Below are 15,551 nucleotides of genomic sequence, written 5' to 3' on the forward strand. Positions count from 1 at the left end.
TAAGTTAGAGGTTCTGCTTCCCTCACAGCAGATTAGTAAAAACAATTAACTTGGGTGAGTGACATTTTACAAGTTTACCATGGTATTAATCATGGGGGGTGAGGGGAACCTATAAAATGGCTGATGAGAAGACTTTGTGCTTGGGCTGGTGTAGTTCATGACAATTTTCCAAGACAATTTTTCAAGACTGTCATAAACCATATACAGATCCACTGAAAATGTCAGTTGAAGGGGTTTTTTCCCCCCACCTTACAAAGTGTAGCATATGGCATTTAGTTTATACCTACTGCACATCTTCAAACAAGCATTTAAACCAGGGGTTGGCAATCTTTCAGAAGTTGTGTGCCAAGTCTTCATTTATTCACTCTAATTTAAGGTTTTGCGTGCTAGTAATACATTTTAATGTTTTTAGAAGGTCTCTTTCTATAAGTCTATAATATATAACTAAACTATTGTTGTATGTAAAGTAAATAAGGCTTTTAAAATGTTTAAGAAGCTTCATTTAAAATTAAATTAAAATGCAGAGCCCCCCCCCGGACTGGTGGCCAGGACCCGGGGAGTGTGAGTGCCACTGAAAATCAGCTTGCATGCCGCCTTTGGCACACGTGCCATAGGTTGCCTACCCCGATTTAAACTCATGGGCATATGTGTGCATTGCATTAAAAGTATAAATAGACTATCTTCAGAAGTATTTATGTTCTTATGCATATTACCAGCACCTGTAAACAAGCCACATAGGTGAAGACCAAGAAAATTAGCTGAATTCCCTTGCTAAATTAAGATATAACTTAGCCCTCATTGCTATGCAGGAACGGGGTTATTTAAAAATCTGTCATTAAAATTATTAAATATTTTCTAATTATTTATGCTCATTTCAGCACTTACCACCATGCCCAATGTTTGCTGCTACTAAATTACTTTCTAAGCAAACAATTCAACATATTTGTATCAATTATTCCTATTATGGTTAATTATTCTTACTGTTACGCTTAATGGAGCTATGCTTTTGGTTCTGGTTACTTATCACCACTGTGAATATAATTGCATAATTGCTATCAACCATGAATAAGACAATTTAATTCCTTTTTATTTTCTCTGCCAGTATTGTCTTGCAGGTGGTAGAATCCCATGTCTTAAAGTATCAACTGAATAATATTAGCCGCATCTGTATAAAAGTGCTCTGTCGAACTCTTGGCTTTCATACTACCCCCAGAACAGCAGAACTACATAGTGAGAGATCCGGCATATTACTTAGTACAGAGGTTAATAGAACAAGCAACCTTACATAGAAACAGTTTACTCATATACTTTGCCATCTGGCATCTTCTCTGTTATTGTGTTCCTATGGGATGTTTCTATATTGTCAGTAGATACCTTTTCCATCACAGGCAAAACACAGTCATAAGGATTACAGCTTTCGCATTATCAATACACATGACATAGTGCAGTATTGTACTATTTTTGGAATTGTACCAGGCAGGCTCAACAGATTTCAGCTATACCATACAGCTACCCTCACCACCACAAACATACAAAATAGTCATAGTAAGCTAAAACAAATACATGCTATCCTGGTAGTTTCATGGATGTTAGAGAACGAGAAAATAAAAAGGTTCAATTCTTCTCTGCCTTGCCCATTTTGTAGTCACTCACATCTGTACAAAGTCATTGTCAGCATCAGATTGTTTTGTACTCTGCACACCAGCGCAGATTTATTACTTCAGTGTGTCCAGTGTGTAAATCAGCATTGATTTTTGGCCCTGTGTGCCAGTTATATCAGCCATCAGTGACATTCTGACCACTGTGGGGCCTCAGTAAAAGGTACAATACCCACAGAGATGAATACAAAATACTTGAGGTTATGCAAAGACACTACTTAAGTATCAGCTGGAGAAACAGCCCAGAGGAACTCAATTCATTTTCATATAATGCGTATATTAAAACGCAAAGTGGCAAGAATGTGGTGAAGACAAGGCTACCTTTGGATACATGATATGAGACTGACCCATTACATTCCTATGTGTAAGGTTGTCCTTAGAAGAAGTTCCTTGATTTGAGGGATTCCCAAAGGTTTGAATTTGGCTGCAATCACACTATTATCACTTAATTTGTGGTATCTTACAAGATTCCCAAGATGTTTTCTAAACAGAGGAAGAAACCAACAATAATGTTTCCTGACTAAATGCAAAAAGAAGTCACTTGAGAGCCACAGCAATAGCTCGGAAGTTAATATTTAACAGATTTCAAATATAATGTTCAACGTCTTGTAAAACAGTGTGAGCAGATTCTCTGCTAAGATTGTCAACTAGGAAGAAGCTTCTTTAGGTTCAATTTCAAGATCTTTTCTGTGATTGTATATTTAATTGAAGACTCTTGTTACCTTATAATCATAGACGTGTAGGGTTGGAAGAACCTCACGGGGTCCACACCATGCTGAGGAAGGATCAAGTATGCTTAGACCATCCCTCACAAGTGTTTGTTTAATCTATTCTTAAAAATCTCTAACAATGACAATTCCACAACCACCGTAGGTAACCTGTTCCAGTACTTAATTATACTTACAGTTAGAAAAGTTGTTTCCTAATATCTAATCTGAATCTCCCTTCCTGACCATTATTTGCCTTGGGAAGTGGAGATGAAGAAAACTATATTTCTTCTCACTCTTCAACCCCTTCCCGCCCCCCAACCCACTGTTTGGTTTTATTTAATATAATAACTCATTCTTAAATGAGAATGACCAGGGGTGGGCTTAGGGGTGGGCCATGTGGATGACCACACAGGACACTGTGCTCAGGCGGCGCCATGCGGCAGCACAGAGATGCACACTGTGGGCTGGCAGGGGAGTGCTGCAAACTCACAGACTGTTTCCTCCCAGCAGAGGAACATGGGGTGGATTCTCTCCTTCCCTTACTTTATTCTTGAGAGCATGCAGAAACCTATCAGCAGAAGCCAAATATTTGATCCTGAAACCTTTATTCTGCAAGGAGTCCTTATTCATACATTTAATCCCATTGAACTCATGAAGGTTGCATGATCTGTCCCTGGCTCCTGCTGTAACTCAGCAGTTCAGACTTTGGGAGCAGCACTATATTTGGGTTGATATATCTGCCAACATTTTAATGTTTTGCTGCTGCCATGAAGAATAAAGAATGATTCTATGTTCTACCACACAGTCTTTGTATCCTGAAGTAGACTCACATATGCCAGACTCCTGTTGGCTATATATAGCATGTGTTGTGAGAGATAAAGCCTGTTTCCTTGCCGATTCTGAGACAGACATTGCAGATGTGCAATGCTGTTAAAGCTAGAATGTATGGGTTTGAACAGGAGGAATTTCCCTATAAATTAATTCCTAATAAAGGTAATTTCTTCAGAATAAGCACTGGATAAATGTTTGCAATACTGATATTTGCAATAATCAGATTATTATTTTTGTAAAGATCATTTCATAGCAGACAATGTATGAGCAAAATGTATACCCCTTATCTCACAGTTTTTGCACTTGTTTATATATTTTTAGTATTGCTTTATATTTTTTCACTAACATGGAAGTTTCTAAGTGGGAGCCAAGGGTGATGGGGAGTGGGGTGCCCATAGGGGCCAGGGGTAATGAAGGGGATGCCGTAACCATGAGTGCTGGGACGCCAAAATACAAGTTCACCCAGGGCACCATTTTCTCTAAGGCCAGTCATAAGAATTACTATCTGTTGCTTTATTTCGTTATTCAATATATAAGCACTCTTAATACACACCCTCATTATTATCCCTAAATCTACATACCAAAAGTCCTTTCCAAACTGGAGATCCACCACTTAAAGGATTTAAGTGTACAGTGGTATATTCCATTTATAATTATAGAGAACCCTGAAAAGATGCCACAGTCCAATAAACATTTTTTTAAATGGTAGTGCCAATAGATTAAAAAGTTGTTTTGTTCTCTCTTACTGGACAAATGTCTAGGTTTAAATGTATCAGGGGGTAGCCGTGTTAGTCTGTATCCACAAAAACAACCAGGAGTCCGGTGGCACCTTAAAGACTAACAGATTTATTTGGGCATAAGCTTTCGTGGGTGCCACCGGACTCCTTGTTGTTTTTGTAGGTTTAAATGCTTTGCTGATGCACCATAGGCACAGTTCCATTGATTTCAATAGCAGAACAGAGTCTGGTCTTTAAGTTTCAAATTTAAATGAAATTAAAAAAAAAAACACAACAAAAATACCCAACCTTTTTATATGATGTCTCCTGATAAAGATGTAGAAAAATTACTCCACCTCCTTCAAACTGATAACCTTATAAATGAAAAAGCTGGAAAGAGCAGCAACAAACCCTCCATATCCCAGAGTGCCAGGTGCATGGAAGAGACTGGTAAAGCAGAGATATGCATGGGAGCCACATCTAACTTGAGTGAATGTGCTAGAGCAAAACGTAAGTCATGTTGATATTTTCTTCATAAATATGTGTGGCATTGTTTCAAAAAATCCTTCTGATACAAACACTAGATAAATGGTGGGCAACTGAATATGGGGGTCTTCATTGCTAAATGAAATGAGGAGCAAACCACCCAGTCAAGGCTTTTAATCACATGATTTCTAAGTCCAGTTCCTGATTTTTGAACACTTAAGTGTATGCAAGTATTGCCAACCCAAAGTGCTTTGCTGAATCAGGATCTAAAGTGTCATCAGTTAGTGTTTGTGGACATTGTGAAAATCAATGAGTTTCTTTAAAGAGGAAGTTGAATGAAGGCATGGAAACTTACCTGGTACACTGGCATGAGAGAGTTTCAGGGAGGTACAAGGTTCACGTGCATACAAAAAACAGACAGGTTTTTATTCTAGGTTTCATAAAGTTGTTAAAAATGTATATGAAACCATGGCATTTTGCTATTATTTATCACGCTATAATATGCTGGGTAGGGTGTGGACTTCTTCAAGTCACTTGTTTTGATGGAGTGAGGGGAAAGGAAGACAAATAAAACTAAAAACACTTGGGGAAAAAAAACCTCTGCACATACAGCACACTGCAGATATAAACAATATATTTTGCCTTTTCCCCCTTTCCCTTGAAACTCATTTGCATCTTACCTGCACTGGAATTTTTAGACAGATGCACTAAAATCATGGCAGAGTTTCAAATTTGGCATCTGTGAAAAGCAAATCATCTTAAGAAATCCATGAGGATTAAAGGTTTATCTATTTCTGTCTGGTTATACACAACATCTCAGACGTACAGTGCAAACGCAGCTAAAAATGTATTTCTCGAGCAATAAGATAAAGAAGTTCAGAAGTCAGATTCAGTGTGAGTAAATCGCTAGTTAATAGGGTATTTTTAAGCAATTCTCTAACCAAGTCCAGTCCACTGAGTAACCAGGATTGTATGCAATTCTTGTTAAAAAGAAAATCCATTAAACAGTTTTGTGGGTTAGAATGCATAAGAAAGAAGGTTATGCTGGATCAAGTGTCACTTTTTAATGAATTAAAACTATGTAAGGAGGAGAAATAAAACAAGCCTCAAAATGAAGGATTAAAGAAATAAAGAGACTAGTAAGAATAGTTGTAGAGGGATAAATGGAGAAAGAAGGCAGTGTAGGAGCGACCATAAGTTGCCCAGGCCCATCCACAGAAACTGAATCCAAAGACGGATGTTGTTTCACAACTAGATTTAACAATTGTTTTTATAACTGATGCAAACCTGGATAAGAAAATGTTTGGCTTGATCATTACTAATGAGGTTTCTGGACAACAGTTTGAATCTCCAGAAAATAGCTCTTTATAGATATGTTCATGATGACTAGGTTCAAACTAGAGGACCACACAGGTGAACCAAACTTTAATCTTTCCTTTATGCTGACCCACACTTTAGCCTTTTTCAAGCCCAACTGTACAAAACCTCTCATATTTTACTGACCTTCTTGGATTGAGCTGAAAAAGTTCTGCAAGAAAGTCTATTGTCTTGCTTTGTGATGTGGCTGATAGTTCAAAATACTGCTAAAATTCCATAGGTCTCTTTTGCAAACCATTTTCCTTTCTACTTTTGGGTGAGTCGCTCTGGCCTTTCATGGTAACAGAAGAGGGAGGGAAAATGTGTTCCCAGTTCCAGTCCAAAAACAGGTCAATCAGCCATGACAGTGCCTCTCCCCACACCCTAAAAGAAGTAACTAGAACAAACTAAAGACTTCTAGCTCCTCCATATCACCACCACCATTGTGGACAAGTCCTATGAAATATTGGAAACTTTCTACAGATGTTTGTTTTTTTTGTTTTCAATATCCTACAGATTTTAATAGAAAATTATCTCTGTTGAAGAATTCAGGGACTTGAACATGGGTTTCCCCACATCCCCAGTGAGTGCTCTGTCCATCAGGGTATTGACTATTCTGGTTTGACTCGCTTCTTTCTTCCCCACTTGCCTCCCCAGAAATTTAATCCTGGACCCAAGAAACGTTCCCAGAGACAGTTTCATTGATACCACAATGGTTTGGTGAAAAGTTTCATTTCTGACTGATTTTTTTGGGTGGGGCCAGAAAATGCCATTTTATCAAAAACATTCCCAATGAACTCTATTCCTATCATATTCCATATTTAAGATATAAAACAGTGACCTCCCACAAGAAAGTGTCACATTCATCACAACAGGAAAATAGTAAGACTACAAATCTGTATCTTCCCCCTTCAGCTTGTCATTGGCAAAATACTGCCTCTGTGAATGAAAAAGCAAAGCTAAAAAAAAAAACATAGCTAAAGGAGTTGTTTCTTTATAGAGCGCTGTGAGTATTGCTACTAAGGGTATGTCTACACTACGGGATTAATCCGAATTTAGATAATTCGAATTTGGGAAACAGGTTGTATAAATTCGATTGTGCGCGGCCACACTAAGCACATTAATTCGGTTTTTAACCACATTAATTCGGTGGTGTGCGGCCACACTACCCCATTAATTTAACCACAGTAATTCGGTGGTGTGCGGCCACACTAACCCTAATTCGAATTAACAAAATCGATTTAGGCGCTACTCCGCTCGTCGAGGTGGAGTACAGAAATCGATTTTAAGTGCCCTTTAATTCGAATTAACTGGCTCTGTAGTGTGGACGGGTGAAGGGTTAATTCGGATTAACGCAGCTAAATCCGAATTAAAGTCGTAGTGTAGACCAGGCCTAACTGGCTTATTACATCTGTGCCTTTGCTAGTGAGCTGATCATCAGAGGAATCAGGATGGAATCCTGACACTCTCTCCATCTCAATATACACCATCACTCCTTTGACTCATTGCATTATGGCTTTTTCACTTTCATCTAATCTATCACGTACTGCCCACTGCCCATGGCAAGAAACTGGACTTGATGGACCAATATCTATGATGGAAATAGTCTGGCAAACTCTACATTCATTCCTAAGAGACTAAGAAGAAAACATTTACACACTGGCATAGGTGAACTAGTACAAATATTTATTTTGCCTTAAGGATATTATACAGTTATTTTTTTTTTATTTCAGTGGGTATTATAAGGAAGTGAAACAGTCATTAGGTGAACTTATTGATCCTTAAGCAATCTATACACTTTGACATCAGATAAATAAGGCATGATGAGCAGAATACCTGTCCTAACAAACAATCCCTTTACAAGAAGTGGTTTTATTTTGGGGTGTGCTATATAATCCTCCCCCCACGACACACATACACAAAAAATTTACAGTTGAAAGCTGTGTAAGTGTGCAGTGTCTGTTAGCGTCAAAGAGGAAGCAATGCAGATGGTTAATCACTGGAGTACAATGTTGTAAAGATTATAATCTAAAGCATTTATAACGTTTTTCATCCTAAAAGCGCTGTAGGAACAATCTTAATAACACATCTGAGGTTAGTGGATATGGGGATAGTATTCTCCTTTTACAGGTAGGGAAACTGAGACAGAAGGAGTAAGTGACTTTTCCAAGGTCACACAGCAAATCAGTGGCATATCCAGGACTGGAATCTAGATTTTCTGGCTCCTAGTCCAGTGCTCTGACCACTCTGACCTGTGCTGAGCTAATATTAAAGCATTTTTTGATGGTAATTTCATTCAGATATACATATGCATGGGTGTATGTATGTATGCATCTGTGTAAATCTGTATATATTTTTATTTTAAATTGTAATACATTTTATTTGCCAATTCAGATTCAGTGTGAGATCCAAAAAACAGGTATAAGTCCCTGCCATCTACAATGCTCCCACTCTATTTTACCCATAAGCAGTTCCGTATTAAGGCTTTTCATATGTCTCTTCTGTACGCAGCAAAATTTTTTTCTGTGGCATGTACAAATCCCAGCAACACCAGGGAGAGCTCTCGCTTCTGGATTTGATAATACAGCCAAAGAATTTCTCTTTTCCCATTGTTGTTAGTGTTGAGTTCACAGGTGAATCTGTCAGTTCAGAAGCTAGCATATGCCTGTTTTAACTAAATCCTAGCTTTTCATTGTGTTCTATGGAGAAATGCACCTGAGCCTTAAAGTTCAGGTCTGGAATTCTGAATCAGTCCACTATAGAGAGAGGCCACTCAGAATTTGGATCTAGATTCATACTTCCTTCTAGTTCAGGTGCGTTCATATCCTGGCTTTTGGTTTGGGCCCCTCTCTAGTGCCTCGTTATGGCACAAATTCCTGTGTGCATCTGAGACACTATCTGATCCTTTCTACAAATAGTGCTTCCAGCTTAATACATAACCATGAATAAATCAGTTAAGGCTTTTATTGAGAACTGTGCTTTAAGTGCAGAAGTCACTCAACTACAGAAGTTACCTCCATAATTTGGTAGGCATTTATTTTGGTTGTAAATTCTACACTGTAATAACCACAAATTTGAACTAACTCTCCCTGAATCCCCTAACCCCACAAAAAAGACCTTTCACTCTCCACAGATTCAGACCACAGTAATGGTGAATGTGGTATCACCTGTGAATTTACGGATACCTTCATAGGAATGTTTGCCATCTCCTCAAACAATAAGAGGGAAATTAAGAGAAAACATTACAGGTACTTATCAGCTGGAAGAGAAAAAGTTAAACTGGGCACAGCCACATAGCTGCAGCCCTAGAAAACAATCCAGGAAAAGAAGTCCCTATTAGAGAGCAGTTCTATATAGGGGAGAATGAATAAGGACCAGAAAGTCACTAACGTGCCTTGTGTGGTCGCGGTGCTCTAAAAAAACCACCTCAACGAGGGGAGTAGCTCCCAGCGCTGGGGCACTGTTTACACTGGCGCTTTACAGCGCTGCAACTTGCTGAGCTCAGGGGTGTGTTTTTTCATTGCCAGTGTAGACAAGCCCTTAAAAAGGTAACTCTGGGAAAGGTGCTGATATTGTGTTGTACATCTCAGTACTATATTACACATCCCTAGAATCTACACAGGCTGGCTTCATCCTCCACGTTTGACTGTTTTTGAATGCAGGGGATCAGTGTCAGATTTTTCTAAGTCTATCTAAGAAAGAAATCAAAATCTACTTTTCTGGCATTTTCCATTGTGGGGGTTGAGATAGAAGAGGAGATACCTCACCCTTATAATCAGAACAAAATATTGGGAGCAAGTTGCATGTCAAGAAAACAAATGACAATAAATCTCCCTAAAGCTCCATCTAGCACCTCATTCTGACACTAACTAGACAGCCGTGTCATATAGTTTTCTGCAACTAAACAACAAAATAGAATTGTGTGAAGAAGCACTGATTTGTCAGGAAGTCAAACTCATCCATCCTGACTGACTTGAATCTATATAAAAATCCCCCAATATATCCAAAGAAAAACTGAACAAATCTCATTGTTATATCAAGCACAGAACAAATGCAGAGACTCACTTCTCTGTCTTTAAAAGAAGTTACCCTTTTTTGGCTTATAATTCAAGTTTTTCCTTAGCAAAACATTCTATAACCTTGCACCTATCTTCAATACATTTCTGCACTTTATCATCTATAAACCTTCTATTAACTCTTTTCTCTATCCGAGCTGATCAGATTGTTTCCTTTGTATGCTTCCTTTGTATCCTTTTTCCATTCCTCACTTTATACCTTTTGTATTTCACGCTTGGAACAGCCTCCCAATTATTGCATGGCAATCCTCTTCCCTTTATCAAAAAAAGAAAACACTAGTAACTACCAATTACTACCAATATAGACTTGTAGTGCAACTACACATGTCTATATTGCACCAATTTTTAATCACCTGATAACTTTAGGTGGTAAGCTCTTTGGATCATAGCTTCATATGTATGCACAGTTTACCTGCTGTACTGTGCTAAGTACACTTACAGAGACATATCAATGACAAAAGTATTAATTTGTGACATTCATTCTAGTTTGTCTCTACATGAAGGGCCATCTCTGTCAGGCTTATTACTGTCTAGCTAGCATTTGTTAACTGTTCTTTTTTCAGTGGACAGCAGACTTTCTTCCTGCAATACTTACTATGCAGTAGGAAGCAAGTTGTACAAATCTATACATAAAGAGTTCTCTTTTTAAAGGACTTTTGGAGTGGGTTATTTCTTTCTGGGGAAGAGCAAATAAATAATAGGTTGACTGTCTAAACTGTGAGTTTCCTTATTCATCTATATGGTCAATGAGATGGGAAATTGCTACTTAAATCTGGGTGTTCTCTATGCATTCTGGCTCTACAAAAAGAGCAGGCAGAAGTTTGGGGCTAACTGGAAGGTGCAGGCCAGCAATACTAATGTGAGCATTTATCCATTTTAAATGGCAAAAAATAGATTTTTTTTTTGTTTTCAGTTTTTCAAATAAAAAAATCTGAAAAAAAAATCCAAGACAAATTGGCAAAACACAAAACTTGTGAGAAAGAATAATTTGCCGGACAGCTCAGAAGTCTCCTGTGTCCCAGTTCAGTGCCTTATCAAAGCTATTCTTCCTCTCGCTGACACTCTTCCACACCTTTCAAATGGATTAGGGTTACTGGACCATTTGCTGCTTTGACTGACCGAGAGAAATATTCCCCAAAAAGGTAGCTATGCAAATAGTACAATGTTACCTGCCTGCAGGTAAAAAGAATACCCTTGCCTGGTTTCTAAATCCCATCCAAGACAATAGGAAAACTGTGGGCTTGGCAACTCAGACATATGCACCATTGAAGAGGTTTGCGTCTCTTAAATCCCCTCTCCTCATTAGAATAAGAACTCAGTTGCTAAACAGTAGAGCCCCATCTAATTAGACTCTTTAAATCTTTTTTCTCTTTTGCTCCTAAGCATACAAAATGTATTTGCATTGCCACTGGCATGATTCAGTTCAGAAATCCTTTCTATTGCTTCATAAGGACTTTTACTTCCTTGTCTGTTCCTTTGGAATCTGGTTTTCCTGGTCTCCACAACACTTTGTTAGTATTTATTTTGCCAGATAACAAAACTGTGTTTTTTATCCCACCTGCTGCTTGTCCTGAGAATTGTAGAATCTGTCTATTTCAAGTTATGAAGGATTGTCTATAGATTCTTTGGTGTATAGTCACTTCTGCCATTTGTGCACATAACTGCCATGATTGTAGCGGATTTAAAATTGATATGTTGCCACTCTCTTTCCCTGAAGTAGTTGCAGCTAAGTTTAGCTAACTTTTGCTCAATGCTCTCCAAAATCTGCTAAAACCCTCTGTATCCTGCGAGTAATTTTCACACCAGATGTTTATTAAAAGAGGAACCTATACACTAGATTATATACCTATTCGTTAAAAAAAAAAAACAGAAATCACACCTTTAAAAAAAAAAAAAAGTTAGAGAGAATACTTCAGCCAAAGGCCAAATTGTATACAAATTGATTGACTTATCTGGATTTGCACTGGGGTAAACAAGCAGAATCTGGCCTGTAATATCTATGGCTTCAACTGTGGCTGTGTCATAAATTCAGTGTCACAATTTGAGCCCTGGATCCCCAGAGGCAAAATTAATCTCTACCAGCAATATATGGTACCTGGCACAGATTGCTTTCCATTCCACAATGGCTCAACTGCTAACTCATTGGCAGTGGAGACAAGGATCCATCCACTCCCTACCCCTATCTGTTTATATAGTAGTCACCAGCTTGGCTGACACACTGGGAATTGAATTGGGGATGTCTAGGCTAAAAGCATGAGCTGCTACAGATTGATCTAAAGAGCCACGGGTCTCTAGCTAAGCTGTAATGACACATATCCTCAGTGGATCAGACGCAGAAGGGGACCTGTCACACACTCTAACTAGTGGTTATATCCATTCCTCATGCATCTGTGTGGGAGGGGCAGTAGCAGCACATTTACACTCCCCTTGCCCACTCCTCTCCCGTGCATGTATCCTCATCTAGTCCGGAGATAAAAGGGATAACATTTTAAGGCCCCTGACTCCTCCTGATGTCAGTGGGAGTTGCAGGCAAATTAATCCCTGATTAAGCAACATAGACTTCCATAAACTGAACAAAAGTGGTAATAAAAAAATCATTTTAATGATGTGGAAAAAGATAATAAAATTGTGATTAAAGTACAACCTCAACAGGTTTCTCACTCACTTCATTTGAAATATGTCAGACACTTAATCCATTAAATTAAATATGCTTTGGTTAACCAGCATGGGAATACAGAGACACTGTTTTGACCAGCACAAGGTTCCCTTATTTTTCTATTAATGCAGTAGAAACCTAATATAAATGAAGTCAGTTTTTAATGAAACACTGACTAAGGATTATCAAGTTCTTTCAGCACTGCAGACTGATTTAGAAGGAAAATTCATTATTTTGGATTCACTGATAGACAATTTTTGAAGTATCTGTGTGAGCAAGTATCTCTTTTGTGCAAGTATTTTGCCATGTGCTCGAGTGACATACTTACATTTAACATTCACATTTTTTAAAAGATGTCTCTGATTCAAATAGTTCAATATGGCAAACCTAGAGTTCTCCGTAGGATGTACTGGCGATCTCTGTGTATGCAACATTCTTCATAATTACATTTAATTTACTTTGGCCCAGTTCTGGTGCTGGACAAATGTTTACAGCTTTAAATGAAATCTGTTGGCCAGATTGTGCTCTTATTCACATTATAAGCCCCAAAACACATGAAAACAAAATATAAGAATGTTTAAAAATATGGTTAGCTGAATTTGTGGCCTAGGAGTGGGGAAAAAACAAAACATAGTAATAAGAGTCAAATTCACAAATTGCACAGAAAAAAAAGTATATACTGGAGATCAAATGGCAAAAAAATCAGCAGAAACACAAGGCTCAATATTGTGCTTACATTATGGCCTGTAGGTATAAGAAGCCAGGGTTGTGTGGAACCCAGTGGATTTTCTAGACTTCAATTCACTTAGTTCAGTGTTTCCCAAACTTGGTACGCTGCTTGTGTGGCCAGTACGTCCCTCAGCCCGCGCCGCTTCCAGCAGCCCCCATTGGCCTGGAGCAGCGAACCGTGGCCAGTGGGAGCTGTGATCGGCCGGACCTGTGGACAGGGCAGGTAAACAAACCAGCCCGGCCCGCCAGGGGCTTTCCCTACACAAGCGGCGTACCAAGTTTGGGAAACACTGACTTAGTCCATAGATGAGAGTCATTCTACTCCCCAATGTGTGTTACATAGACAATCCACAGAGATACTCCCAAGGTTGTCTCCTGACACTCAGGCCTGGTCTACACTACGGGATTAATTCGGATTTAGCAGCGTTAATTCGAATTAACCCTTCACCCGTCCACACAACAGAGCCATTTAGTTAGAATTAAAGGGCGCTTTAAATCGATTTCTGTACTCCACCTCGACGAGCGGAGTAGCGCCAAAATCGATTTTGTTAATTCGAATTAGGGTTAGTGTGGCCGCCACCACCGAATTAATGTGGTTAAAATTAATGGGGTAGTGTGGCCGCACACCACCGAATTAATGTGGTTAAAAACCGAATTAATGTGCTTAGTGTGGCCGCGCACAATCGAATTTATACAACCTGTTTCCCAAATTCGAATTATCTAAATTCGGATTAATCCCGTAGTGTAGACATACCCTTACTGTGACTCAGCAAAGACCATTCCAGAGAGATGAAGCAAGCACTTCCCGCTCTTCCCACCTCTGAATCCTGACATGTCTCCCTGTGACAATCAGGTTCCAGACACCCCAGGGGTTGAACAGGGGGTCTGAACTCCAAAAAAGCAGCAACTGAACCGATTGTATACAATATTATTTTGCTAAAAAAGAAAGTGCATCAGATTTATGAAAGCAGGTGACATAATGGTGATTAATAGCATTGTACAGAAATGTATGTATTAGCATTATATAGCATGTATAATATATAGCAATAGAAATGTATGTATTAGCACTATATGAGGAAGTATGGCATTATGCTTTTAAGTCTGTGACCAGACATTGGGAGAAAAAGGTTCTCTCCCAGTCAGTAGGGAAGGTACCTGTATACTCATCTCTAATGTAAATTAAGCATTGTGAAACCAACACAATGGAAGTCCCATTTGCATATGAGTCAACAGGGGGATGGGAAGTCAACAGGAAGAGAAGAGCAGGAGGGGAGTTATATTGACTCTGGGAAGAAACAATGAGTTTGGGGAAATATAAAGGGAAGTAAAAAGCCATTTTGACACCTATCACTTAGGGGACAAAGGGAATAGCATCTCCTGATTCTGTGAATGGTGGATCCTCCTGCCTGAGGTGCTGGGGATGCTGATAGCTTGAAGTAAGTGAGAAAGCTTTTTAAGCAAAGATTGTAGCTCACTAAAATTTAGACACTAAAAAGTGTGTTACCTTTGTAACCACACATGCCTTTTTTGTCTTGCTTGGTATCACTTAAATCAAGGTTCTTTATTAATAAGCTTATGCTGAGTTTTACTATAAATCATGTCAGTGCTGTATATTAAACTGAAGTGTGGGTCCTCAGCTCACCTACCAGGCCAGTGTGTGCACTGTCTCTTTGGAGACAGTGGACTAGATCATTTCTGTGAGTCTCCAGTGAGAGGGACTGGATGCTGCAGAAAGACATCTCTGGAGAACTCAGGAACTGGCATTCACTGAATGTTACTTGGATTTCGACAGGCAGGGTCTCGAGGAGTTTGCTTGGAAGGTAGACAGACTGGTGCAGCAGGGAGCTGACGTTGTTTAAACTACAGCAAAGCTTTCTTTTGCTGAAGCACAGAGTTAACACAGTGGCTTAAGGTCCCGGGCACCCTGAGGAGAGAGCCATGCTTCCCTTGTTGCTTCCTCCTACCATGTCCATTACATTGTCCCAGTTTTGAGCTGAAATAAGTTGTCTGTTTATTTGCTGCACTGTTATGGGGACTCTGCATGTACAGAAATTAACTGTTGATACGGCATGCTCTCATTTGCTCTATATTATGCATTGATCTAACACAACCTAGGATATTTTATGTATAGATCAAGTGTTCTATTTTATAATAGTGTGCTATTTTTATATAGATAAAATAGAGGACTGTTTTGCACAACAGAATGACATACTTTAGAAGCATGATAGGCCAGTGAGTAAATAACATATGTAGAAAGCTGTCTCTACTTTTTAAACAGGAAATATTCCATATTTGAAAAAGAAAAAAAAAACCTATAGGTCAAGTCCTACCAT

The sequence above is a fragment of the Terrapene carolina genome, unplaced genomic scaffold (genome assembly GCF_002925995.2).
Source record: "Terrapene carolina triunguis isolate 2854851 unplaced genomic scaffold, T_m_triunguis-2.0 Scaffold48, whole genome shotgun sequence".
Classification (NCBI taxonomy): domain Eukaryota; kingdom Metazoa; phylum Chordata; order Testudines; family Emydidae; genus Terrapene; species Terrapene triunguis.